Raw genomic sequence first — 27869 nt, 5'->3', positions numbered from 1 at the left:
GTATTACAAATCCAGTAGATGGATATGTATTTCTAATTTTAAAACATCAATAAAGGGGCAAAATCAAGTAGAATACTAACATTGTGATTGGATCAGAAAGGAGGATGAAGTATAGAGTCCTTTTTCATAATATATTCTTTAGTAAAAGGAAGTACAGAGTAAGAACACAACAACTATAAAAGATCTAACATAAAAGTTATATAAATTAGGTGCATAGAACATAAAGGGGCTGATTTCCCTATAAAATGATAGTGGGCTCCGTAGATTAAGAAACAAAATCCAGCCCCCAGAATTCAAGCCAACAAATCCAAATACTGAGAATTAATGTAAGATTCCCCAGAAATTATAGGTAAAGCAATACGGTCCACCTTGGAAACCATTTGTGAACATTCCTGGCAAACCCTTTTCCAATTACACTCATATCTCTTCAGCCCTGATCCAACTTCACTGGGTTCGTAGGCTCATGATTTGATCTCAATGACCCCTACTACCATTCTTTCATGATTTCAGTGTTCCTAGTAGAAAAACCAATTTACATACAATTTACATAATGCCTTCTCAAATCTGGAATATCTACACACTCTACTCCAGAACCAACTACAATCAGGAATCATCCTGTCAGAAAAGCTAAGAAATGTTGGAATTCATTATTTCAATCTCTGATGGAAACCCCAGTCTTCCCTCTCTGGCATTGTCTCACTTCCACTTAAATAATTCAACCTTTTTGAAACTTCTTCCTTCATTGACTGATTAGATCGTCCTTTCATCACATCTTCATCTCTTCCAAGACAAGAACTATATCTCTTAATTCTGCTTCCTTTATCCTTCTACTGAACACCTACAAGCAAAAATCCACACACAGGTCAGTTCCCCAGCTGGATCAGCTTTTCTGCTACTACACAGCAGAAGAAAATTGTACAACCATGAACACAGCACCTCAGCAAATGAATGTTCTTGCTTGAGCCTCACTCATTGCTTATTGGTCCTATTACACACTCTCACCCTGTCTGTCCTTCCTCTCAGTGACCATTCCAACTTATGCACACAACTGGGGACACTTTAACAATGCATCTCCACAAAGACTGTTAAAGGGAGAGAGAGACATAGACATCTTTAGAGAGATTAGTAGGTAAGTAAGTACTTCAAAGAAAGTTTTAAAAACTGATTGGGTAAAGGCACCCATACAGACCTGAGGCAGTGGTTTTCTGTGGGCACAGTTTATGCCTCCAATGAAGACCATGTTGGGCATGATGGGCCTGGGATAGTCCATCACAAAGTCTCCTCTGAAGAGCCACATGGATCCGTATCGGAAAATATCCACCAGGGACATCTGTCTCTTCAGGAGCTCAGAGGCAAGGCTTGCATAGGAAGAGTAAGAAACATGGAAAATATGTTTGGGGATCAGAGGGTAGAGCATGTTCTTGACCCGCTGCAGGAATGTTATGTGGTCTGAATTCACTGTTAATAACCTAGGAATATGTGAAAAGGGTTTGGACACTGCATGCCCTCAAAATCCAAGTCACATGGAATGAGACGCAAAAAATACACAGCAGGAATAGACAGGTACTCAGCCAGCACGGACCCACAGGGGTAAATGGGGTCCATTAGAACCACATCAAATGAGCTGGCATTCAGGAACTTGAGAAGTTCCTTGTCACCAAGGAGCCCTGTACAAGATGTATGATAGAGACAAGATACATTTTTCACCAACTCTATACTTTCAAAAAACATCTTCAGATAGTGAATTTGATCAAAAACAACTGGCTGCAGGCCTGACAAAACATGGTCATATTCTTCCTCGGTGTAGGGAATGGCATAGGTTTTCATAGTGAAAAAGTCAGCTTCTTTGATGTACATATTCCCCTCTGGAGTGATGACAATGGCCTGGTGGCCTCTGGCGCTGAGCTCCTGCACCAGCTTCCGCATGCTGAGCCAGTGGCTGCCTTCGAAGGGCACCACCAGCACCTTCCCTCTCTCAGCCCAGGGCCTGAGGTCCAGGAAAAGCAGCAGCCCCGGGAGCAGCCACAGAGGAAGCTGGAGGCCAGTCACCATCTCAGCAGAATCCATGGCAGCTAACTCTACACAAGCCTGTGCCTCCACCTGACGTTTCTCACCTGCTTATCACCAAGCCATTGAGCAAGACAGAGTGTGACTGGAATGCAGAGACCCTCCTTAAGTGAATCATTACAGAATAAACCTTCCACCTACTCAGCAGGCCTTTCTGTCTGCACACAAGGCAAGGCCCACATTCCCTCTCCAATAAACTCCCCTGACCCTGCCACTTTCTGAGGGCCATGTCCTCATCCACCTTTTTTTTCATCCAATTGCCAAACAGGTATGGTGGCAGTGGTATCATATCCTTGCGTCTCCTTCTCCTGTGAACTGCCATCTCACAGGTTCTAACTGAGTTCTGAGGGGGTCGCTGAGGCCTTGTCCACACTGTGAAATTCTGCTGGCCATGGCACTATCTCACCACTCTTGAAGTCTTTCTTCCCTGCCTCTTAAAAATCTATTCCAATATTTAAGAAAGCCAATCAAATAAAATCTGAACCTTAAAAGTTGATCAGAGCCACACTAAAGGGAGACTGTCAAAATGGAGTCCTTATAAATGTGCTCTTCACAAGTATACTTTAAAAGCATGAGTTTGTTTTTAAAGTAAAGAGACAAGGAGCACAAAAAACAAGCATAGCAACATTGATATCAGATAAGGTAGATCCTAAGGGATGTTATTTCATGATAAAAGTAAACTCTGTGAAGAAAATATAAGAATCATAAACCTTTCTGTACCAAGAAATCAAATATGTATGTATAGATATATAGATATAGATGTCTGTGTGTATATATATATATATATATATATATATATATATATACACACACACACACATATATCTATAAAGCAAAAATATTGGAACTTCAAAACTTAACCAAAGTTCATTAGAAGGGGATCTTCTAAGATATTTGTCAAAATTGGACAGATTCAGATTTGAGCAGAGAGGAGGGACCAAGATGGCGGCTTAGTAATGTGCGCATTTTAGTTCATCCTCCAGAACAGCTACTAAATAACCAGAAACAATACAGAACAGCTACTGGAGCCATGATAGTGACCAGACACACAGCGTACCCCAGTCTGGACCAGCTGGACCAGCTGCGAGTCTCCAGAACACAGGGAGAGCCTTCCAAAATTAAAGGAGCCATAACATCTTTTGCTGGTGGGACCCGCAGACAGACAAGTGCCACACACTGGGCAGGATAAGAAAAACAGAGCCCAGAGACTTCACAGGAAAGTCTTTCACTCTGCTGGGTCTCACCCTCAGGGAAAACTGACGCAGGTGACTCCTTTCCCCTGCAAGGAGGCCAGTTTAGTCCAAGAAAACCTGCTGGAGTCTGTAACACCTATGTAGACCCTCCTAAGGGTGGGGAGGGAAAAGGCACCTTACAAGCAGGACAAGAAACAAGAAAACAAGAACTGAAAAATTACCCTCTGTTAAACAAAACTTAAGCTAGAGGCCCAGAAAAAGCTGAACTGAAGGTCAAAGTACAGATAGACAACAAACTCATCTAGTAAGAAAACCCTAGGTAAAATAAGTGAAAGCAATCTCCAGAATAAACTAATTAAGGTAATTAAATGTCCAGATGCCAGCAAAAAATAACAAATCACACCAGAAAAATTGAAGATATGGCCCAGTCAAAGGAATAAACCAATAGTTCAAATGAGATACAGGAACTGAAACAACTAATTTTGAATATAGGAACAGAAATGGAAAACCTCACCAAAAAACAAATCAATGAATTGAGGGAGGACATGAAGAAGGCAAGGAATGAACAAAAATAAGAAATGGAAAGTCTGAAAACACAAATCACAGAACTTGTGGTAATGAAAGATACAGTAGAAGAGATGAAAAAAACAATGGAAACCTACAATGGTAGATTTCAAGAGACAGAGGTTAGAATCAGCAAACTGGAGGATGGAACATCTGAAATCCAAAAAGAAACAGAAACTATATGGAAAAGAATGGAAAAATATGAGCAGGTGCTCAGGGAATTGAATGATAATGTGAAGCGCACAAATATACATATTGTGGGTGTCCCAGAAGGAGAAGAGAAGGGAAAAGGAGGAGAAAAACTAATGGAAGAAATTATCACTGAAAATTTCCCAACTCTTATGAAAGACCTAAAATTACAGATCCAAGAAGTGCAACACACCCCAAAGAGAATAGATCTAATAGACGTTCTCCAAGACACTTAGTAGTCAGAATGTCAGAGGTCAAAGAGAAAGAGAGGATCTTGAAAGCAGCAAGAGAAAAGCAATCCATCACATACAAGGGAAACCCAATAAGACTATGTGTAGATTTCTCAGCAGAAACCATGAAGGCAAGAAGACAGTGGGATGATATATTTAAATTACTAAAAGAGAAAAACTGCCAACCAAGAATTCTATATCCAGCAAAATTGTCCTTCAAAAATGAGGGAGAAATTAAAACATTTTCAGACAAAAAGTCACTGAGAGAATATGTGACCAAGAGACAAGCTCTGCAAGAAATACTAAAGGGAGCATTAGAGACAGACATGAAAAGACGGAAGAGAGAGGTATGGAGAAGAGTGTAGAAAGAAGGAAAATCAGATATGATCTATATAATGCAAAAGGCAAAATGGTAGAGGAAAATATTACCCAAACAGTAATAACACTAATTGTTAATGGACTGAATTCCCCAATCAAAAGACATAGACTGGCAGAATGGATTAAAAAACAGGATCCTTCTATATGCTGTCTACAGGAAACACATCTTAGGCCCAAAGATAAACATAGGTTGAAAGTGAAAGGTTGGGAAAAGATATTTCATGCAAATAACAACCAGAAAAGAGCAGGAGTAGCTATACTAATATCCAACAAATTAGACTTCAAATGTAAAACAGTTAAAAGAGACAAAGAAGGATACTATCTACTAATAAAAGGAACAATTCAACAAGAAGACATAGCAATCATAAATATTTATGCACCAAACCAGAATGCCCCAAAATACGTGACATGCACTGCAAATACTGAAAAGAGAAATAGACACATCTACCATAATAGTTGATATTTACTGTCAATTGGCGACTAATGATTTTGTAGCCATTTGTGTATTTATTGGATTTCCCACAAGATTCTTGGAGGAATAGACTATGGCTTATACATGTTAACTCCCTCAGCACCAAGCACAGAAATTAAGACATATTTGGCAAATGAATGCAAATCAGTAAATTACTAAGAGACTCTGGAATAAGTAACCCTTCAAGCAAATGATGGCATCCCTTCCCTGGGTACCTGGGGCCCCTGCCTGCAAAATTGGGCCCACATGCCTTAGCACATCTCACACGGGATCCTCCAAGTATCTCTCCTGTCTGGCTTCACAGCTCCTACAGAGGAAACACATTTCCACCTTCAGGGCAAAAGGAGACCCTCTGAACAAATTCAGTTTGAGAGCTGAGCCCAGAGTTTTTTTCTTGTTGTTTTTGTTTTTAGATGGCCAGGAAGTAGTTTGTAGGTGAGCACAAGTTTGGGTAATGGATGGTGGTGATAGGGGACAACATTGTGAATGTAATTAATACCACTGAATGTTACACTTGAAAATGGCCTAAAGGGATATCTTCAGTTATGTATATAAATTTTGTAAACAGTGGCTACCTTTCTGAGCCTGTCCATGCCCCCCTCATTTTCCCCCATGCACTATACACTGAAATAGTCAAAAAACAAAAAGACAAATAATCAAAATGCCTCTTACTGGCAATTGAGAACTAGTTGTTATCATCATCATCATCATCATCATCATCATCATCATCATCATACAAAATAAAGTAGGGTGGTAAATCCTACTTAATTCAAACCTAACCACTTTCAACGTTTAATTCATGTACAAGACCTTGGTATAGACAAAGACTAATACTTGGGAGGCTCCTTTGTGTAAACACAAACCTGTATGCTGGCTACATACACAGAATAACTCATGCCAGGACTCCTTTGCTTTCTATCCACAAGGCATTTCTCCAATGTGGGAATGTTAAACACTTTCAAAAGGGACACCCAATGTTATGCTTTGTTCTACCCCATTCACTGCCTTAATCAAATTTCTGGAAATCAAGCAGCAAGTAAGCTGGGCAGAACTGGTGGAAGAAATCAAATAAGGTAAAAGAATAAGTAGTTGGGGTAGAATAGTCAAGAAAAGGAAGAGCAGTGGAAAATGAGAATATAAGCATTTTTATATTCCCACAGCATTTTTTTTCCTTTTTCCATGAATATGTCACTAAAAAAGGAAGCAAGTATACAGGAGTGGCAGCATCACTGCAAAGGGTGGCTGGGCCCTGGGTTGGATTAGTATCCTGCACTTTGCAGAAGAACCTGAAGAAATACCTTAACAAAGTTCATCTTTAAAAGAGCAGAAATTGAGGATATATCATAAATTAGTTAAGACAAAACTGTCTTGAGCTGATAAAGATTAGAATCTACTGTAGAAAGTAGATAGTCCATGAAACATTAATAGAAAAAGACAAATACCTAATATTTTTTTCATGTCCTATTAAAATCATTGAATTACAAATTTAAGTTTAAAAAAGTACCTATATGACATGATGTCATCAACATGGCAATGTAAACAGCTACTAAAAACCTCTCCCCAGTGATTCAGTGAAAAAGGGTCAATTCTCACTTCTTCAGATCTCTGGAGGAAGGTAGACTGGGGAAGGTTCCCACAAATGCTGAATCAAAGAAAGAGAAAAATATCAGGTTGGAAACTTCTGTCCCAAACTGACTGGTCCTCTCCCCTCCCCCTCACTCCGTCTCACACACTTTGGAAAGTTCCCAGAGGCAGCAGCCAGGAAAACTGCCACCTTCCACCAAGGACCCAGACTATAAGATCTCTCGCAGTGGTGAGTCAGATCCCCACTATATCCAGACACAGACCCAAGCCCACAAGGACGCAATGCAGTAATTAAGCCACTAGGAAGGGCGGAATACAAAAGGGCAACAATGAAGAGCTTCCAAAATGGAGGATCAGAGAGAGAGAACCACAAAATTTTCCCTAAAAGCAGCAAGTAGCCAAGCAGAAACTACCCAAACCAACTGTTTAGGGACCCGGGAGAAAGGGGAGGACATTTCAAAGTTCAGGCCAATTAGGGATGAAGATCCTGAGAAAACATGGACAGAGACTGTGATTCCAGCCCTGGGTCTTGATGCCCATTCCCCACTCTTGAGGGAAACATCACCTGGAGGCCCAAACCTTGCCTGGGGGATGGCTGCCTATTGGGGAAGCTGGGGGAGTCCACTATCCCAAGTAAAGTGGGGGACACAGCCCCTCCTAATTGAGCCAGATATTGGCCAGCAAAGTGACAGCAAAGGAGACCCCACAGTTTCAGCCTCACCTGTTCAGACCCTTCCAGGGCCACAAGAGTTAAACAGACTCTGAGGAAGGTTAAGTCACTGAAGAGTGCCATTTGCTCAGCAGGCTGGAAAGTCCAGGGCAACTGCAGGGCCCTTCACAGCCTCTCCAGATACTATCCCAGGTCCATTGGAGCTGGTCTGCATTCCCTGCATGGATACTGGCCCTGTTTTGGCTGAGAAACACAGATGACCCAGATGTCAAAGCAGTGCCCTAATACAGTCCCAGACAATAGTTAAATCTTTGATGAGAGAAAAATTCAGGATAGATCCATCAAGATAATCAGATGACCAGATATCAGCAAAAGTAACAAGGCATACTAAAACTGAAGAAGAAATGACCCAACCGAAGGAACACATCAAAAAGTTGGAGGACATACAGAATTTGGGGCAACTTATCAAATATGTGCAAAAAAATCTCCTGAATTAATTTAAAGAAATGAGGAAATGTGTATAAAGAGATAAATGATATTCAGAAGGCACTAGAAGAGCATAAAGAAGAATTTGAAAGACACTGTAGATGAAATTTAAAATATTCTGAAGACACACAACAGCAGATTTAAAGAGGCAGAAGGAAGAATCAACGAAATAGAAGACAGAAAAACTAATCTGAACAAAAGAACAAAGGGGGAAAAATTTGAACAGGGTCTCAGGGAAATGACTGACAACACAAAGTGTCTAAATATACATATTGTGGGTGTTTCAGAAGGAGAAGAGAAGGGCAAGGAGCCAGGAAAAATATTTGAAGAAAAATAGTTGAAAATTTTCCAACCTTTATAAATAAAATATTATGCAAATCCAAGAAGCCCAATGTATTACAAACAGAAAAAGTCCAAATAGAATCACTCCAAGACACATAGAAATCAGCCTGTCAAATGCTGAGGGGAAGAAAACCCTGAAAGCAGCAAGAGAAAGGTGATTTATCTCATACACTGGAAGCCAAATAAGACTAAGTGCTGATTTCTCATCAGATACCATGGACATGAGGAGACAACGGTGAGATAGATTTAAGACACTGAAAGAGAAAAAAAGGTCAGGCAAGAATTACCTATCTAGCAAAGCTCTCTTTCAAAAATGAGGGAGAGGCTGTTGAGGTGGCTCAGAGACAGGTGACTATGAAAGGCTTATGCTTTCAACAGAGTTTTACAAATGAAGAAATAACATTTGTATTTCAAGAAAGGGAAAATGTTCCTGTTACAAAGGAAAGCTTTGTGAAACTTCAAGTTAAATTTTGTGCCTTGAGCCAGATAAATATAAAGCTTCTGGCCAAAATGAATATAGAGTGGTATTTGTTTCCTATTGGGAGATAAGTTGCTGGAATTGTGTGAGATATTGGAAGCAAGGTATTATTCTTTCAGCCAGATGATAAAGTAGTCATAATTTTACCCCTGGATTCCGAGGACCTTGGACTTTGTGAAGTTGTTAAGATGCATGAGCATTGCTTGGTTCATAAGCCTGAAAAAGGTTACATGGACAGAAGCAGCTGGAACCATTCAGAATGAGGTATGAGCCTACACAGCTCTGCATCATCTTTCTCATCTCTCTCTTGGAAAATCATGGATTTTCCATGACAATGGATGGGGCAGGTACATTTGGTATAGAAGCTATTCAGTTAGCACAACATAGAGGAGCCAAAGTGATTTCAACAGTATGCAGCCTTGAAGACAAGCAGTACCTTGAAATATTTAGGCCATCTATAGCCCAAGTGATTGATGTAACTAATAAGTAGGTTTGCATTGCTGAAAGCTGTTTGGAAGAAACAGGTGGCCTGGGGGTAGATATTGTCCTAGATCCTGGAGTGGGATTATATAGTAAAGATGATGAAAAGGCTATAAAATTACAACTACTGCCACATAAGCATGATATCATCACACTTCTTGGTGTTGGAGGCCAGAGGGTAACAGAATAAACCTTTCAGTTGAATCCTTTTCCTCAGTGGAGCAATAGTGTCTTTCCTTAATGACGAAGTTTGGAATTCATTAAATGTACAACAGGGGAAATATCTTTGTATTTTAAAAGATGTGATGGAGAAGTTATCACCTGATGTTTTCAGACCCCAGATGGATGAACCTATTCCCCATAATGAGGCTAAAGTTTCAATGGAGGTTGTGCTGCCTTGAAATGATGTATATACCCAAGAAAAGCCATGCTTTAATCCTAATCACATTTTGTAAATGCAACCATTTCTTCTAATCCGTATTCAGTATTGAATGTTTGAAACTGTAAGTAGGTCATCTCCCTCGAGATGTGATTTAATCAAGAGTTGTTGTTAAACTGGATGAGCTGTAGGCATGTCTCCACCTGTTTGGGTGGGTCTTGATTAGTTTCTGAAGTCCTATAAAAAGTCCTTTTATAGTCCTATAAAAGAGGAAACATTTTGGAGAAAGAGAGATTTGAAGAGAGAAGAGAATGCTTCAGCACCATGGAGCAGAGAGCCCACCAGCTAGTGAATCTAGGAGATGAAGAAGGTAAATGCCTCCTGGGGAACTTCATGAAATAGGAGCCAGGAAAGAAAGCTAGCAGATGATGCCATGTTTGCCATATGCCTTTCCAGAAGAGAGAGAAACCCTGACTGTGTTCGCCATATGCCTACTCACTTAAGAAAGAAACCCTGAACATCATTGGCCTTCTTGAATCAAGGTATCTTTCCCTAGATGCCTTTGATTGGACATTTCTATAGACTTGTTTTAATTGGGATGTTTTCTTGGCCTTAGAACTGTAAACTAGCAACTTATTAAATTCCCCCTTTTAAAAGCCATTCTGTTTCTGGTATACTGCATTCTGGCAGCTAGCAAACTAGAACAGAACTTGTTCAGAAAAATCAAGGAATCAAAAAGCAAGTTGTTCGATTTTAATTTTATTCCTCTTCAGACCTCATTTGGATTAATATATTCCAGTATTTGAAGACTGTGTTTCCTTGGAAATTATTCTGAAAAATCAAGGAAGAATAAAGCAACCAGTTTTAAGCATGTTTTCCCACTAACTAAGACAAGATGCTCAGAGATATATAAAGTACTTGGAAAGGATATTCTTGTGCCAAAAGGTCAAGATAACATCTAAAGGGAATATTCTGAAAGCCTTTTCAGTTATTTCACCTCTACATTTTACCTCTGTTATATAAAATTCTTTCCATGAAGAAAACAGTTTTCAGCAAACATCCCACTTCTGTATCAATAAGGTTGTATTTTCAGTCCTTTGCCATGGTATCAAAATGGCTTGCTTTTGTATCAGCTCCATTTTCAACACCTTCCTTAAACAGACTTTTGCTGTCATAAAAGAAAATGAGGAAGAGTTTAAAATATTCATAGATAAGTAGCAGTTGACAGAGTTCACTAATAAGAGACCAACATATGAGAACTACTGAAGGGAGTCCTACCAGATGAAAAGAAAATATAGGAGAGAGAGAGAGAGGGAGGTGTGGAGCAGGCCACAGAAATGAAGAATATTAGTAAGGGTAACTTAAAGGATTAAAAAGATAGAAAAAATAGATCTGACAAATAAAAACCAAAGGATAAGGTGGTTGAATCAAGAATTGCTTTTACAGTAATAACTTTGAATGTTAATGGATTAAACCCACCAATCAAAACACACAGATTGGCAGAATGGATTAACAAATATGATCCCTATATATGCTGTTTACAAGCGACTCATCTTAGACCCAAAGATGCAAATATATTGAAAGTAAAAGGATGGAAAAATGCATTCCACACAAGTAGTAGCCAAATGAAAGCTTGAATAGCTATTCTAATATCAGACAAAATGGACTTTAAATGCAAAAATGTTATAAGAGATAAATAAGGACATTATATATTAATAAAAGGGGCAGTTCAACAAGAAAAAATAACCATCATAAATATCTATGCTCCTAATCAAAGTGACCCCAAGTACATGAGGCAAACACTAGCAAAACTAAAAGGAGCAGTAGACAACCCTACCATCATAAGGGGAAGTTTCAACATGTCACTCTCCCCAATAGATGGAACAACAAAACAGAGGCTCAGTAAAGAAACAGAGAAGCTAAATAATATAATTAATGAACTAACAGACATGTATAGAAACTGCATCCCAAAGCAGAAATATACAATTCTTCTCAAGTGTTCATGAAACATTCTCAAGAGTAGACCATATGCTGGAGAAGAAAACAGGCCTTAATGAATTTTTTAAAAATAGAAATTATACAAAGCACTTTCTCTGGTCATAATGGAATGAAGCTCAGAATCAATAACAAATGGAGACCTGGAAAAGACACGAACATATGGAGGTTAAAAAACATGCTACTAAACATCAGACAAATGAAAATGAGAACACAACATATAAAAACTACACCGGCAGTGCTGAGAGGGAATTAATAGGCCTAAACTCATACATTAAAAAGGAGGTGAGGGTAGGCCACAGTGGTTCAGCAATCAGAGTTCTCGACTGCCATGACAGAGAGCTGGGTTCAACTTCCGGAGCCGCCTGCCCATGCAAAAAAAAAAAAAAGAAGAAGAAGAACACTAAAATCAATGACCTAACTGGGCAAGCTGAAAAACTGGAGAGAGAATAGCAAACTAATCTCAAGACAAACTGAAGGAAATAAATAATATAGCTTAGAGCAGAAATTAATGAAATGAAGAATAAAAAACAATAGAGAGTATAAATAAAACCAAAAATTCACTCTTTGAGAAGATCAATAAAATAAAAAATACCCTTAGCTAGACAAAGACAGAATGAGAGAAGCTTCAAATAAATAAAATCAGAACTGAGAGTATGGGCATTACCACAAACCCCAAAGAAATAAAAAGATCGTAAATAATTACTGTGAACAACTATATGCCAACAAGCTAGACAACTTAGATGAAATAGACAACTTACTACAAACACATGTACAATCTACACTGACTTGAGAAGAAATAGAAAACCTCAACAAGTCAATCAGTAAGTAAAAAGATCAAATCAATCATAAAAAATCTATCAGCAAAGAAAAGCCTAGGACTGAAAGCCTCACTGGTGCATTTTCAAGCATTCCAAGAAGAATCAATACAATTCCTGCTCAAACTCTTCCAAAAACTTGAAGAAGAAGAGACACTGCCTAACTCATTTACGAAGCCAACGTTGCTTAACACCAAAGCTGGATAAAGATACTACAAGAAAAGAAAACTTCAGACTAATCTCTCAAATGAGATGTAAAACATCCTCAACAAAATGCTTTTGAAAAGAATCCAACAGCATATTAAAAGAATTATACACCATGACCAAGTAGATTTTATTCCAGCTATGCAGGGATGGTTCCACACAAGAATATCAACTAATGTAATGCACCACATTAACAAATTAAAAGGGAAAAACCACCTGATCATCTTGATTGATGCAGAAAAGGCATTTGACAAAATTCAGCATCCTTTCATGATAAAAAAAAAACACTTCAAAAGGTAGAATGAAAGGAAACTTTCTAAACATGATAAAGGGCATATATGAAAAACCCACAACTAACATCATACTCAATGGTGAAAGGCTAAAAGCTTTCCCTCTAAGATCAGGAACAAGACAAGGATGCCCACTATCACCAGTGCTATTTAACATTGTGCTTGAATTGTAGCTAGAGCAATTAGGCAAGAAAAAGAAACAAAAGGCATTGAAATTGGAAAGGAAGAAGTAAAACTGTCACTATTTGCAGATGACATGATCCTATTATATAGAAAATCCAGAATAAACAACAGCCAAGCTAATTGAGCTACTAGGTGAGTTCAATAAACTGATGGAATAGAAGATCAACATTCAAAACTCGGTAGTGTTTTAATACACTAGTAGTGAGCTATCTGAGGAGGAAATCAAGAAAAAATTCCATTTATAATACACCTAAAAGAAGCAATATCTAGGAATAAATCTAACCAAGGATGTATAGGACTTATACACAGAAAACTATAAAACATTGTAAAAAGGAATCAAAGAATACCTGAATAAATGGAAGAACTAAATGTCATTAAGATATCGATTCTACCCAAATTGATGTACAATTCAATGCAATACCAAACAAAATTCCAACAGACTGTAGAAATGGAGAAGCTCATTATCACATTTATTTTGAAGAGTAAAGGGCCTAAAATAACCAAAACATCCTGAAAAATAAGAATGAAATGGGAGGTATCACACTTCATGACTTTAAAGCACATTATAAAGTTACAATAATCAAAACAGCATGGTACAGGCATAAAGATAGACATACTGATCAATGGAATCAATTTGAGAACTCAGAAATAGACCCTTAGATCCATGGTTAATTGAGTTTTGATAATTAAGTGGGCTCACTTAATTGAGAGAGAACAGTCTCTTCAATAAGTGGTGTTGGGAGAACTGGATATCCATAATGAAAAGAATGAAAGAGAACCTCTATCTTACATCCTGTTAAAAAATTAACTCAAAATGGATCATTGACCAAATACAAGAGCTAAAACCATAAACTCATAAAGAAAACTGAGGTGTAAATATTTGTGACCTTGGCTTAGACAAGTCTTTTTAGAAATGACACCAAGAGCAAAGGCAAGAAAAGACCTAGATAAATTGTACTTCATCAAAATTAAAAACTTTTATGCGTCAAAGGATACCATCAAGAATGTAGTGGGAAAAGCACAGAATGGGAGAAAAAAATAACTGTGTATCCTACAAGAGTTAAATATCCAGACCTGCAAATATATCCTCAACTCAACAACAACAAAAAAAACCCAGAAAACCCTATTATAAACTGGACAAAGGACTTGAATAGAAATTGCTCCAAAGAAGATATACAAATGGCCAACAAGTACATGAAAAGATGCTCAATGTCATTAATTATTAAGGAAACACAAATCAAAATCACAATAACCATTACTTCACACCAAACAGGAGAGCTATAATAAAAATAAAAATTTAAAAAATTAAAAAAAGAAAATAAATGTGAATAAGAATGTGGATAAACTGGAACCCTCATTCATTGCTGGTGGAAAGGTAAAGTGGTACAGTCACTGTAGGAAAGAGTTTGGCAGTTCTTAATCAGTTAAACATTGAATTACATATGACCAGCAATTCTATTCCTAGGTATATACCCAAAAGAATTGAAAACAGGTATTCAACACAAACTTGTATACATCAACGTTTTTAGCAGAAGGAGCCACAATAGGTCCATCATCTGTTGAAAGAAAAACAAAATGTGGTCTATCCGTACAATGGAATATTCTTTAGCCATAAAAAGGGATGAAGTTCTGTAGCACATACGTGCTGCAACATGAAGAAGCCATGAAAACATTATGCTGAGTGAAAGCAGCCAGACACAAAAGGCCACATATTGCATGATTCCATTTACATTAACTATCCAGAATAGGTAAATCCAGAGTAACAGAAAGCACACTGATTGCTGCCAGAGGCCAGATGGAGGGAAAATGGGGAATAACTGTCTAAAGTGTAGAGGGTTTCCATTTGGGATGATGAAAACATCCTGGAACCAAGCAATATTGATGGTGCACAACATTCTGAAAGCACTAGAGTCCACTGAATTGCACACTTTAAAATGGTAAATTATAGGGGTGCAAGGGTAGTTCAGTGGTAGAATTCCCACCGGACATGCAGGAAACCCAGGTTCAATTCCTGGCCCATGCACGTCCCCAAAAACAAACAAACAAAAGAAAAATGAGCAGGGCGGTCCATGGTGGCTCAGCAGGCAGAGTTCTCACCTGCCACGCTGGAGACAAGGTTCAATTCCTGCGCCTGCTCCCCCAAAAAGTAAAAACAAACAAACAAACAAAAAATCAACAAAAGGTGCTACAATAAGGGATACTCACATGGAAAAAGAATGAAATGTGATGCCCAATATACAGCATACAAAGGAAAAGAAAAAAGGTAAGTTATATGTTATGTGTATTTTACCACAAAAAGATAAAACAGTATAGCCACTTTGGAAGACAGTTTGGAAGTCACTCAAAAGATATCGTGTAGTTATCATACAGTTCAGAAATTTGGCTCTGTGGTGATTTGAAGGTATATGCACCGCAGAAAAACATGTCTTAAACCCAATCCGTTCCTGTGGGTGTGAGCCCATGTAAGTAGGACCTTCAGGTGAGGCTACTTAGGTTAAGGTGTCATGCACATCGTTCAGGATGGGACTTAATCCTCCTACTGGAGTCCTTTAAAAGGAATACTGAGAGAGATTGAGAAAGCCACAGGAACAAGAATCTGAATTCAAAAGAACCTGGAAGAGAAGTGAGAGACCAGCAGATGCTGCCATGTGCCTTACGATGTGGCAGAAGGGTCAAGGATTGCTGGCTGTCAGTCTTCAGGAAGAAAGGATAATCTTGAGGATGCCTGGACTTGGACTTTAACCATAAGTGAATATATTGCCATTATTTAAGCCTACCCATTCCATAGTATTGCTTTGAACAGGCTAGGAAACTAAAAGACACTCCTAGATATAGACTCAAGAGAATTGGAAATCTGTGTCCACACAAATACCTTATGACTATGTTTACAGTAGCGTTATGCATAATAGCCAAAAACTGGAAAAACCAAATGTCCATCAGATAATGACTAGATTCATAAAATGTGGAATATCCATAGAATAGAATATTATTTGGCAATAAAAAGTAAGGCTACAACATGTATAAATCTATAAAACATGATGCTAAGTCAAGAAATCCAGGCATATATGGTATGGTTCAATTTCTATGAAATGCCTAGAATAGGAAAATCCACAGAGATAGAAAGTAAATTAGTGTCTGACAGGAGCTGGAGGAAGGAGAGTATGGAGCGTGACTGCTACTGGGTCCAGGATTTCTTTGGGGGAATAACTGGAAAATGTTCTAAAGCTGATTGTGGTAATGGTCACACTACTCTAAAAATCTGCTGAAAACTATTGAACTGTAAACTTTAAATGAGTGGATTGTATGGTATGTGAATTAAATATCAGTAAAGCTAGTTTTTTAAAATTCCAATGCAGGGAAAATGGTCGAATAGAGTAGCTTGTGATTAGCCCTGCTCCACAGAAAAATTAAAGAAGGGACTGGAGGGCAACTGAAGTGGCAATTTGGGTGCGGGTGACCTGGGAGAGCCTCCTGCACCACATGCAGCAGCCCTGGTTGCAGAGGCCAAGGACCTGTGAGGAAAAAAAGCTTGTTCTAGTTTGCTAGCTTCCGGAATGCAACACACCAGAGACAGATTGGCTTTTAATAAAAGGGGATTTATTTTGTTGGTTCTTCAGAGGAAAGGCAGCTAACTTTCCACTGAGGTTCTTTCTTATGTGGAAGGCACAGGATGGTCTCTGCTGGTCTTCTCTCCAGGCCCCTGGGTTCTGACAACTTTCCCCGAGGTGACTTCTTTCTGCATCTCCAAAGGCCTGGGCTGAGCTACAAGTGCTGAGATGAGGAATGCCGAGCTGCTAGGCTGTGCTACATTGCATTCTCTCATTTAAGCACTAGCCAATTAAGTCAAAACGTCACTCATTGCAGCAGACACGCCTCCTAGTCGACTGCAGATGTAATTAGCAACAGATGAGATTCACCTACCATTGGCTCATGTCCACAGAACAGAACTAGGTACCTTCATATGGCCAAGTTGACAACTGAACCTAACTACCACAAAGCTGGAGCATGGAGTGGAGCTGCAGAGCCCATGGGAGTGCATGGACAGGAGCATGGGACTAGGAAGTAAGCCAGGCCATGAACCTTGGGTGTGCTACCCTCACCAGCACAGCCCCAGGACCGGCGACTCATCCCTCACCCCATGCACTTGAAACCCATCACCTTCTCCAGGCACCCCCACCCCACCAGCCCCTAGTGCACATACCTGCCCCAACCCCCCACCCCAAGTGCTGCCCAACCCACCTCTCCTGCACACCTCCCAAGCACTACCTCCCCCTCCCTGTTCCCTGCAGACTGTTGCCAGTGCATAAAGGTTGCAGGCACTAACCTCCATACCTAGACTACCACCGACCCCCGCCCATAGTGTCACACAGCCTCATCCACCCTCCCTGAGCTAAGCCATCCGTTTACAGAACTCCCAGGCCCATGCATGTGCTCGGGCTCCCAATCACATCATTCAGCTCTGGGAACTGCACTTTATAGCAGTCCTAGAACCGCACATGCACACAGCCCTCAGCCTCACTTCCCAGCTCTGAGAAACTGCCAACCTACGCATCCAAGTCACATCTGCCCCCAATCCATGAAGGCATAATGCCAACCTGCTCCCACAGCCCTATGCATGCACACAAAAGGCCCCATGGCTTAGACCAATGCACACCAGGGTTACACACCCCAGAGTGGTGCACCTGCACAGCTACATCCTCCCTGGCCACTGGATGCCCACATTCACAAGCTTCAGCATAACATCCCCAACATGCATCCATACCTGCCCTGAAACAAATCACCATACTGAGTGCTCCACCCCGTGCCCTGCTCCCTGCTGTACAACCATCCCACAAACACAAGGCCTTAGACTATTGAAAGAAATCAACTCCCAAAGTAAACCAATCAGGATATTTACATGTGATGAAGACAGCAGAAGATCACTAAGCATATCACAATGCAGACAGATAAAGCCCTACCTAATGAGCAAATTAAAACACCAGAGGAGACACAAACATTGGAACAACTAATCGTAGAGGTTCATACAACTCTGCTTAATAAAATAAGTGGGATAGCAAATGGCATAAAGGAGATGAAAAGATGGTAGAGGAGCACAAAGAGGAATTTGAAAGAATAAACAGAAAAATAGCAGAAATCACAGAGATTAAAAACTCTGCTGATCAACTGAAAAAAACATACTAGAGGCACACAACACCAGATTTGAAGAGACAGAAGAAAGAATAAGTGATATATAGGACAGGATAATTGACTTCAAAGACTCAAAACAGCAAATGGCAGAAAAGATGGGAAAAAAATTGAATGGGAACTCAGGGAAATGATAGACAAAACAAAGTGCACAAATATAAGAGTCATTGGTGTTCCAGAAGGAGAAGAGAGGAGTAAAGATCTAGGAAGAGTTGTTGAGGATATAATGGGGGAAAACTTCCCAAACATCATAAAGGACATAATTATAGAAGTCAAAGAACTCCAAACAGATTAAACCCAATAGGCCTTCCCCAAGGCATATACTAATCAGTCTGTCAAATGTTGAAGAGAAGCAGAAAATTCTGAAAGCAATAAGAAAACAATCTACTACATACAAGGGAAATCAAATAAGACTTGAGTTCAGACTACTCCACTAGCACCCTGGTGGCAAGAAGGCAGTAGTATGATATATTCAAGATCCTGAAAGAGAAAGACTTTCAGCTTTTGTCCTTCAAAATTGAGGGAGAGATTAAAGTTTTCACAGGCAAAGAAGTCCTGAAAGAATTTGTTAACAAGAGTGGCCCTACAAGAAATATTGAAAGGAGTTCTGCTGGCTGAAAATAAAAAGACAGGGGAGGGAGGTCTGGAGCAGGGCACAGAATTGAAGAGTACCTCTAAGGGTAATTTAAATAATACAAAGAGAAAGAGGGAAAAGAATATATAGATCTGACAAATAAAATAAAAAAGATAAGATGGTAGAATCAAGAAATGCCTTTTCAGTAATAAGTTTGAATATTAACAGACTAAACTTACCAATTAAAAGATACAGATTGGCAGAATGGATTAAGAAACATAATCCAGCTATATGCTGCTTACAAGAGACTCATTTTAGACACAAGAATGCAAATAGATTGAAAGTGAAAGGATGGAAAAAGATTTTCCACACAAGCTGTAACCAAAGAAAGCAGGAACAGCTATACTAATATCGGACAAAATAGACTTTAAATGTAAAGACATCATAAGACACAAAGAAGGACACTATATAGTAGTCAAAGCATCAATTCACCAAGAGGATATAACAATCATAAATATTTATGCTCCCAATCAGGGAGCTCCAAAGTACATGAGGCAGACACTGGCAAAACTGAAAGGAGCAATAGATGTTTCAACAATAATAGTAGGAGACTTCAATACACCACTCTCCTGTATAGATAGAACAACCAGGCAGAAGATCAATGAGGAAATGGAGAAGTTAAACAACTTGACAAATGAATTAGACCTAACAGACATATATAGGTCATTGCACCCAAAAGCACAAGGTTATACATTCTTCTCTAGTACTCATGGATCATTTTCCAGGATAGAGCAAATGCTGGGGCACAAAACAGGTCTTTATAAATTTTAAAATATTGAAAGAAACAGCACTTTCTCTGATCACAATGGGATGAAGCAGGATCTTAATAACCACCAAAGAACAAGAACATCTACAAATATATGGTAATTAAATAACACACTCTTAAACAACCAGTGGGTCAAAGAAGAAATTGCTAGAGAAATCAGTAAGTATCTGGAGATGAATGGAAATGAGAATACAACTTATCAGAACTTATAGAATGTGGCAAAGGCTGTGCAGGGAGGGAAATTTATTGCCTTAAATACGTATATTAAGAAACAAGAAAGAGTAAAAATCAAGGACTTAATAGTAAAACCAGAGGAACTTGAGAAAGAACAGCAAACTAACCCCAAAGCAAATAGGAGAAGAGAAACAACAAAGGTTAAAGCAGAGATAAATGAATGGGAGAACAAAAGAACAATAGAAAGAATCAATAAACCTAAAAGTTGGTTCTTTGAGAAAAACTATAAAATTGATGGGCCATTAGCAAGACTGACAAAGAAAAAAAGAGAGAGGATGAAATTAAACAAAATCAGAAATGAGACAGGGTGTGTTACCACAGACCCTGGAGAAATAAAAGAAATCATAAGAGGATACTATGCCAACAAACTAGACAACTTATATGAAATGGACAAATTCCTGGAGACATACAAACAAGCTACACTGACGCAGGAAGAAACAGAAGATCTCAACAAACCAGTCACAAAAAAGAGATTCAATCAGTCATCAAATATCATTCTACAAAGAAAAGCCCAGGGACAGATGGTTTCACAGGGGAATTTTATCAGACATTCCAGAAAGAACTAACCCAAATCCTGCTCAAAGTTTTCCAAAAAAATTGAAGAAAAAGGAACTCTACCTAACTCATTTTATGAAGGTAATATTATTTTAATACCAAAACCAGGTAAAGATGCTATTAGAAAGGAAAATACAGGCCAATCTCCATGATGAACATGGATGTAAAAATTCTGAATAAACTATTAGCAAATCGAATCCAACAGCACATTAAAAGAATTAAACACCGTGACCAAGTGGGGTTTATACCAGGAAAGCAAGGATGGTTCAACACAAGAACAATCAATTAAGGTAATACAGCACATTAGCAAATCAAAAGGAAAAAATCACATGACCATCTCGATTGATGCTGATAAAGCATTCAACAAAATTTAGCATCCTTTTCCGATAAAACACTCCAAAAGATAAGAATCAAAGGTAACTACCTCAATGTGATAAAGGGAATATATGAAAAACCAATAGCCAGCATCATACTCAATAGAGAGAGACTGAAAGCTTTCTGCCTAAGATCAGGTACAACACAAGGATGCCCACTGTCACCACTATTATTCAACATTGTGCTAGAAGTTCTAGCTAGAGCAATCAGGAAGGACAAAGAAATAAAAGGCATCCAAATTGCAAAGGAAGAAGTAAAACTGTCAATATTTGCAGATGATATGATACTATACTTGGAAGACCCTGAGAAATCTACAGCAAAGTTACTTGAGCTAATAAACAAATTCAGCAAGGTGGCAGGACATAAAATTAATGTGCAAAAATCAGTAACATTTCTATACACAATCAATGACCTAGCTGAGAAGACAGTCAATGAAAAAATTCCATTCAAAATAGCAACTAAAACAATCAAATATTTAGGAATGAACTTAACTAGGAATGTAAAGGACTTATACACAGAAAACTACATAACATTGCTAAAAGATATCAAAGGAGCTCTAAACAGGTGGAAAGACATTCCACACTCATGGATAGGAAGGCTAAATATAGTGAAGATGTCAATTCTCCCCAAATTGATCTACAGATTCAACACAGTACCAATCAAAATTCTAAATCTACTTTGAAGATTTGGAAAAGCTAACTACCAAATTCATCTGGAAGGGAAAGAGACCCTGAATAGCTAAAAGCATCCTAAAAAAGAAGAACAAAGTGGGTGGATTAACACTCCCTGATTTTAAAACCTATTATAAAGTCACAGTGGTCAAAACAGCATGGTACTGGCACAAAGACAGAAGCATTGACCAATGGAATCGAATTGAGGGTGCAGAAATAGACCACCAAATCTATGGTCAACTGATTTTTTTTTCTAGAGGATAAATGCTTTAATAAATCATTTAAATTTGCATGATATTTTTATCAATACTGTTTTAGTAGAGAAATGGAAGCTATGCTTTCATTTTTAAAGACTGCTGAACAATCATCCATTAGTTCTTGAAGTTGAATAACAGGAAACTGTACTTGTCTTTCAAACCATTTGGCTATTGTCAGAAGCTGTTGGTCACAAAATGCACGTCCAATAAACTGTAGCCCTATTGGCAATCCTTGGCTTGAAAGAGCCACAGGGATGCTCACTGCTGGCAATCCTGCCATATTTGCAGACTGTGTAAAAATATCATCCTGGGCACTTCGGGTTCTGTTGTCTTCTTTGATGAACTCTAAGTATGATACCACCTCACTTAAGGTAGTAGGAGTTAGCAAGACATCCACTCCTGAGTTAAAAACATTCACAATATCGTTGGCAATGAGCCGCCTCACTTTCTGTGCTTTGATGAAATAATTCTCATAGTTCTCTTTTAATAAGAAAAAGTTTCCTGAAAGAATTCTTCCCCTCACCACATCATTGAACCCCTCTCGTCTGGTTGCTGCATACATGGCTTCAGTAGACACATTAACATCACACCTGTGACCATATTCTAGTCCATCAAGTCTTGCCATATTTGATGCCACTTCCGATGTACATAATACATGGTAGCAGACAATTGAATAACTGGTGTGGGGCAAGGACACTTCAATTACTTTAGCACCCTCAGACTCAAAGAGGTCAGCAGCCTTACACCAAAGAGATCGTACTTCATTTGATAATTCTGGGACAAGATATTCCTTTGGAATTCCAATACATAGCTTGCTCACATCTGTCAAATTGGAAAGCATAAATGGTGTAACTGGGTCTTGTATTGTAGTAGAATCTTTGGGGTCATGTCCAGCCAGTACACCCAACACAATTGCTGCATCATCCACACATCTCGTTAAGATTCCTGGCACATCCATAGAATTAACCAAGGGAATGAGACCATGACGGGATATTAGTCCATAACTTGGTTTTAAACCAACAAGCCCACAATGGGCAGCTGGATTTCTGGTTGATCCTCCTGTATCTGATCCTAATGCCGCAAAGCATGTGAATGCTGATATGGCAGCTGCACTACCGCCCGAACTTCCTCCAGTTATTAACCAATGTGAATCTTCATGCTCCTCATGATGCTTCTGCTTTATCTTTTCTCTATATTGCTTGGAGTAACTCCAAGGGTTTTTAACTGATCCAAATACACCATCTGTGCTTCCAGCAAACTCATCTAAATTTGTTTTTCCCATAAGTAGAGCTCCCTGATCCAACAACTTCTGAACTACTGTAGCATTATAAGGTGGCACATAACCTTTCAGCATGTTTGATGCACATGTTGTCTCAATGCCAAATATGCTAAAGTTGTCTTTTGCCGCAACAGGAATTCCATCTAAATCTCCAAGTGACTGACCTTTCTCATATCTTTTTTCTGATTCTTCAGCTTGCTTTAAGGCCCTCTCTTCTGATACAGTAATGTAAGCATTTAGAAATTTGGTCTTCTTGATAAGGGAGAGACATATTTGACAGAGGTCTGTTGGGGTAATTTGGCCTTGTTTCAGTGCTGCAGAAACTTCTTGGAGGGTCTGGCCCAGCATGGTCTTTAGGCTCACCCAGCCACTACAGGGACCAGGTGACTTGAAGGAGTAGGATCATCTTGGCCAAGACGTGACATAATATTTATTAAGGTGTTAATTCCCTTTTTCCTCATATGCATATGATGAACTTTTCTGTCTCCATATTTGGGCTGCCGAATCCCACAGTTAGACAAAGAATTTCTCGCATGATCAGGATTCATTCCAAAATTTAAGTGATGACTTGGGTGAGTCATGGCCAGCTGTAACAGACAACGATCTTGGAAAGTGTATCCTATTAACTTGTCCAGATGCATTAGGCATTGGTGGTAGCATATATGATGGGTCAAAACAGGGAGCATCATTGTATGGTCAACTGATTTTTGACAAAGCCCCCAAAACCTCTGAACTCAGACAAAATAGTCTTTTCAATAATTGGGCATGGAAGAACTGGATATCAATAGCCAAGAGAATGAAAGAGGACCCCAATCTTACACCCTACACAAAAATTGACTCAAAGTGGACCAAACATCCTAAATATAAGAACTAGTACCATAAAGCCTCTAGAAGAAAATGTAGGGAAATATCTTCAAGACCTAGTAATAGGAGGTACCTTCCTAAACTTTACACCGAGAGCACAAGCAAAAGAAAAAAATAGATAAATGGGAACTCTTCAAAATCAAATGCTTCTTCATCTCAAGACTTTGTCAAAAAGGTGAAGAGGCAACCAACTCAATGGGAGAAAATATTTGGAAATCACATATCAGACAAAGATTTGATTTCCTGTACATATGAAGGAATCATACAACTCAACAACAAAAGAACAACAATCCAATTATAAAGTGGGCTAAAGGTATGAATAGACATTTTTCTGAAGAGGAAATACAGATGGCTCAAAAGCACATAAAGAGATGCTCACTTTCACTGGCTATAAGGGAAATGCAGATCAAGACTACAATGAGATACCGCCTCACACCTATAAGAATGGCTGCTATTAAACAAACAGGAAACTATAAACGTTGGAGAGCATGTAGAGAAACTGGGACATTAATGCATTGCTGGTGGGAATGTATAATAGTGCAGCCACTATGGAAGACTGCTTGGCAGTTCCTTACGAAACTAAATATTGAGTTGCCCTATGATCCAGCAATAGCACTACTTGGTATATATCCAGAAGTGCTGAAAGCAATGACACAGACATTTGTACACCAATGTTTATAGCAACATTATTCACAGTCACCAAATCAACAGACGAGTGGATCAACAAAATGTGGAATATACATAGGATGGAATATTATGCAGCAGTAAGATGAAATGATGTCCTTAAGCACATGACAAGATGGATGATTCTTGAGGACATAATGTTAAATGAAATTAGCCAGACACAAAAGGATAGATACTGTATGATTCCACTTTTATGACCAGCATAAAGGTATAATCACAGGCTTATAATACAGAATATAGGGGACGTAGAGATACATAGAAGCTAGAGATGGGTGAACTGTTACCAAATGAGGTTGAACTACAATGTAAGGGAACAGATAGGAGTGAAGGTGATTCTCTAGTGGGTCTAGAAGTAATATACCATATTGAAGATGAACAAGATTGAAAGGGGTTTTATAGACCTACATGTTCCACTGCCTACACTAGAAATATGAGTTCTTGTGAGAATTATTTCAAAGATTTAATTCTTGTATAAAGAGTGTTCAAGTCCAGGGTACAGGGGTAAAACTGCTATTGCATGCTATAGCTCTGTTCAAAAGGAAACCATCAGCACTACCACAGCAACAACAGAGGTAAATAATGGGGTGAGGGACAAGAGTTAAGAGGAGTTAGACTTCCTATTTGGTGAGGGTGTGTTTTTGGTTTTCTGTCTCTTGGGAGCAATGCATTTATCTAATATTGAAAATGTTGATGGACTGCGGACTTTGGGCCCTCTACATAATGCCCAAATGAATGCAAGTGGCTGAAGGATGCACTGATGGAGAAGTAGATTGGCGAACGATACTGTACACTTATGAACAAAAGTTGTGCTGCTACAAAAAGGAACAATGTCATGAGGCATGCAACAATGTGAATGCACATGCCGGACATTTGCTGAGACAAGATAAGCCAGAAAAAAAAAAAACAAAAACAATGGTATGGTCACCTTTAGAAAATGCTTATAAGAAAACAGGGGACTAGAGTGTAAGCTTTTAGAGAAGACACATTAAGTCTTGAGTGGTGATTATTTCTCGATTTTGAGAGGCTGTTTTATATATATAACCTGATATTTAGAGATAAAAATGAAGCCAAACAGGTTGGGGTTAAAGTAATTCAGAACATAGGGATAAGGAAGACTGTGTCTACATAGTCTCTGAGACCAATGGAAGAAAGGTTTATTTGATCTAGAACTGAAATTTTCTGTGGTGCATAATCTAATTCAACCTATTTGTACAGCTCATGTGAACAACTGAAACACAGGACACTCAGAATAAGACAAAGGTTCTTTAATCCTGTATAGATTATTGTAATGCCCGGAAACATCCTAGAGTATATTATACAGAGAGTCAAAAAGTATTGGCAAAGTCCCTTGAGGGAGGGGAGAAAGACTATGAAACTACTAAACCTTACCATCAGGGAATCCCCTGATACTGTGTCAAACCTTAGGGATACCCAAATCAATAGGCCATGGCCTCAATCATGGGGCTTACTCTTGTGAAGCCTATGTAGGTAGCATAAAAGTTTACACTACCTATAGGTATGTTTAAGAGTTACTTCTGGAGGACCTCTGTTGTTGCTCAGATGTGGTCCCTGTCTCTCTAAGTCTGACTCTGCAAGTGAAATCATTGCCCTCCTCTCTACATGGGATGTGACATCCATGAGTGAAAGTCTCCCTGGTGACATGGTAGATGACTCCCAGGAATGTATCCAGACCTGGCACTGTGGGATCAACAATTACATCCTGACCAAAAGGGGGGAAGGAAGTGTTATTAATAAAGTATCAGTGGCAGAGAGTTCAAATAGAATTGAGAGGCTACCCTGGAGGTTGCTCTTCAGCAAGCTTCAGGTAGACCTTGCTACCTAACATAACCTGCCAACCGCCAACCAGGACCATTACAGCCGATCCTAAAGAACACTTTGGACAATATAAGATTCCACAAGGGCTCCAGGCACTAGAGTAACTTTCCAGAAACCTACAACCTCCAGATGGGTCCCTGGTCCAGATAAGTCCTGAAATACAGCCCAGCTTCTCCAGGACATCAGATGGTTCCATCTCCCTACCCCATATTAGTGACAGACCCTTCCAATAACAAAAATTTAGAATTGCAATAGCCCGAACAATCCCAAAGAGAGGTATGGAAAGATCAAAGGTGATGGTGGAATTATACATAGAAGATAGGACTTAACAAATAAATATGAATACTGAATCATTAAATTGATATCTCTTTTAGTCTCCAGTATTTTAGAGCAACTAGAAGTAAAAATCTAAAATTGTGAAATTGTAACCCATGTCAAAATCTGAAATATGTTCTACAACTAATTGTGGTGCTGTGCTTTGAAAATTATAGCTTTTTTGTAAATATATTTTTGTTCACAAAAAAAAGAAGGAAAAAAAGGCAATGTGATCATAAAAAATTATTTAAGCCCTCTAGCCTTCTATATTCTGGAGTAGCTATAAGGGAAATTATGAGAGGATCCTATGGTAGCTTATGACAACTCTGGGATCTGTCCAGAAACCACTTTTTGAAGATAGCTTTGAAAACTATTGCTTTTTTTATTTCTTTGCTTTGTATGTATAGTACACTATACAATAAAAAAGTTTAAAAAAAATTCCCATGCAATCATTTCCTAGATTTTTCAGTTATTTTAAAAAATCAAGTTTCTAGATTTTGGGGTATTCATGTCAAATATGTATACTTTTAACTCTGACTCCCTCTAAAATGTAACCACTCTTTAGACCACTACTCATTCACAGAAACACATTTATGCCAAAATGTCTGGTAATCTCAAAGGTAAACAGTTGTAAAGATAAACACTGAGTTTTGAAAGAGAAGCAAACATGGTAGTCATTGCCTCACCTCACATATTTTCAAAAGTGTTTATAAAGAGTGACTTGGCATTTTCAGGCATTGTTCCCCTGCCTCCCCCCTCTGCTCAGTCAATGACTGCTGAAATGTCAGCCTGCATCAGAGAGCCCCAGGAAGACAAGGTGATCACAGAGGGTGGGCAAAGCACCCCTGCTACCCCACACCACCCCAGCGGGCACCCTGCTCAGAGACGTGGCTGATATTTTCAATTTATTAAAGTCAGTGTTTCTTATTACTCTGGGAATGAGGTGTGACCAGGCATTGTAGGATGTTTAGCAGCCTCCCTGCCCACCACTTACAGAAGTAAGAGAGATACCCCCAATTGTGACACCAAAAATATTTCCAGGCATTATGCCCTGAAGCACCACAGATCTAAGTGGTTCTGGAACACATGAAGAGGAAATGGGAACAGAAGTGTACCCCTGAGGACTTGAGATCTAGTATTCTGTGTAACTACTCCCCAAAGAATGTTGCAAGAAAACCATGGTGCTCTCACCACCTCCCAAGGAGAGAGTTCC

General features: G+C 38.9%; 1 long non-coding RNA gene and 3 pseudogenes across 2 annotated transcripts in view; 2 read left to right on the top strand and 2 right to left on the bottom strand.

The window, feature by feature from the left end:
• Positions 1 to 27869, top strand: part of LOC143678263 (uncharacterized) — a 338248-nt gene that overhangs the window by 132882 nt on the left and 177497 nt on the right. The gene's annotated exons all lie outside the window — the stretch shown is intronic.
• Positions 767 to 2052, bottom strand: LOC143676872 (UDP-glucuronosyltransferase 1A3-like; annotated as a pseudogene).
• LOC143676871 (quinone oxidoreductase-like protein 1 pseudogene) lies at positions 8530 to 9534 on the top strand (annotated as a pseudogene).
• Positions 21725 to 23305, bottom strand: LOC143676870 (glutamyl-tRNA(Gln) amidotransferase subunit A, mitochondrial pseudogene; annotated as a pseudogene).

The sequence above is a fragment of the Tamandua tetradactyla genome, chromosome 3 (genome assembly GCF_023851605.1).
Source record: "Tamandua tetradactyla isolate mTamTet1 chromosome 3, mTamTet1.pri, whole genome shotgun sequence".
NCBI lineage: Eukaryota > Metazoa > Chordata > Mammalia > Pilosa > Myrmecophagidae > Tamandua > Tamandua tetradactyla.
The sequence above is the reverse complement of the archived record's forward strand: the minus strand, read 5'-3'. Positions and strand labels throughout refer to the sequence as shown.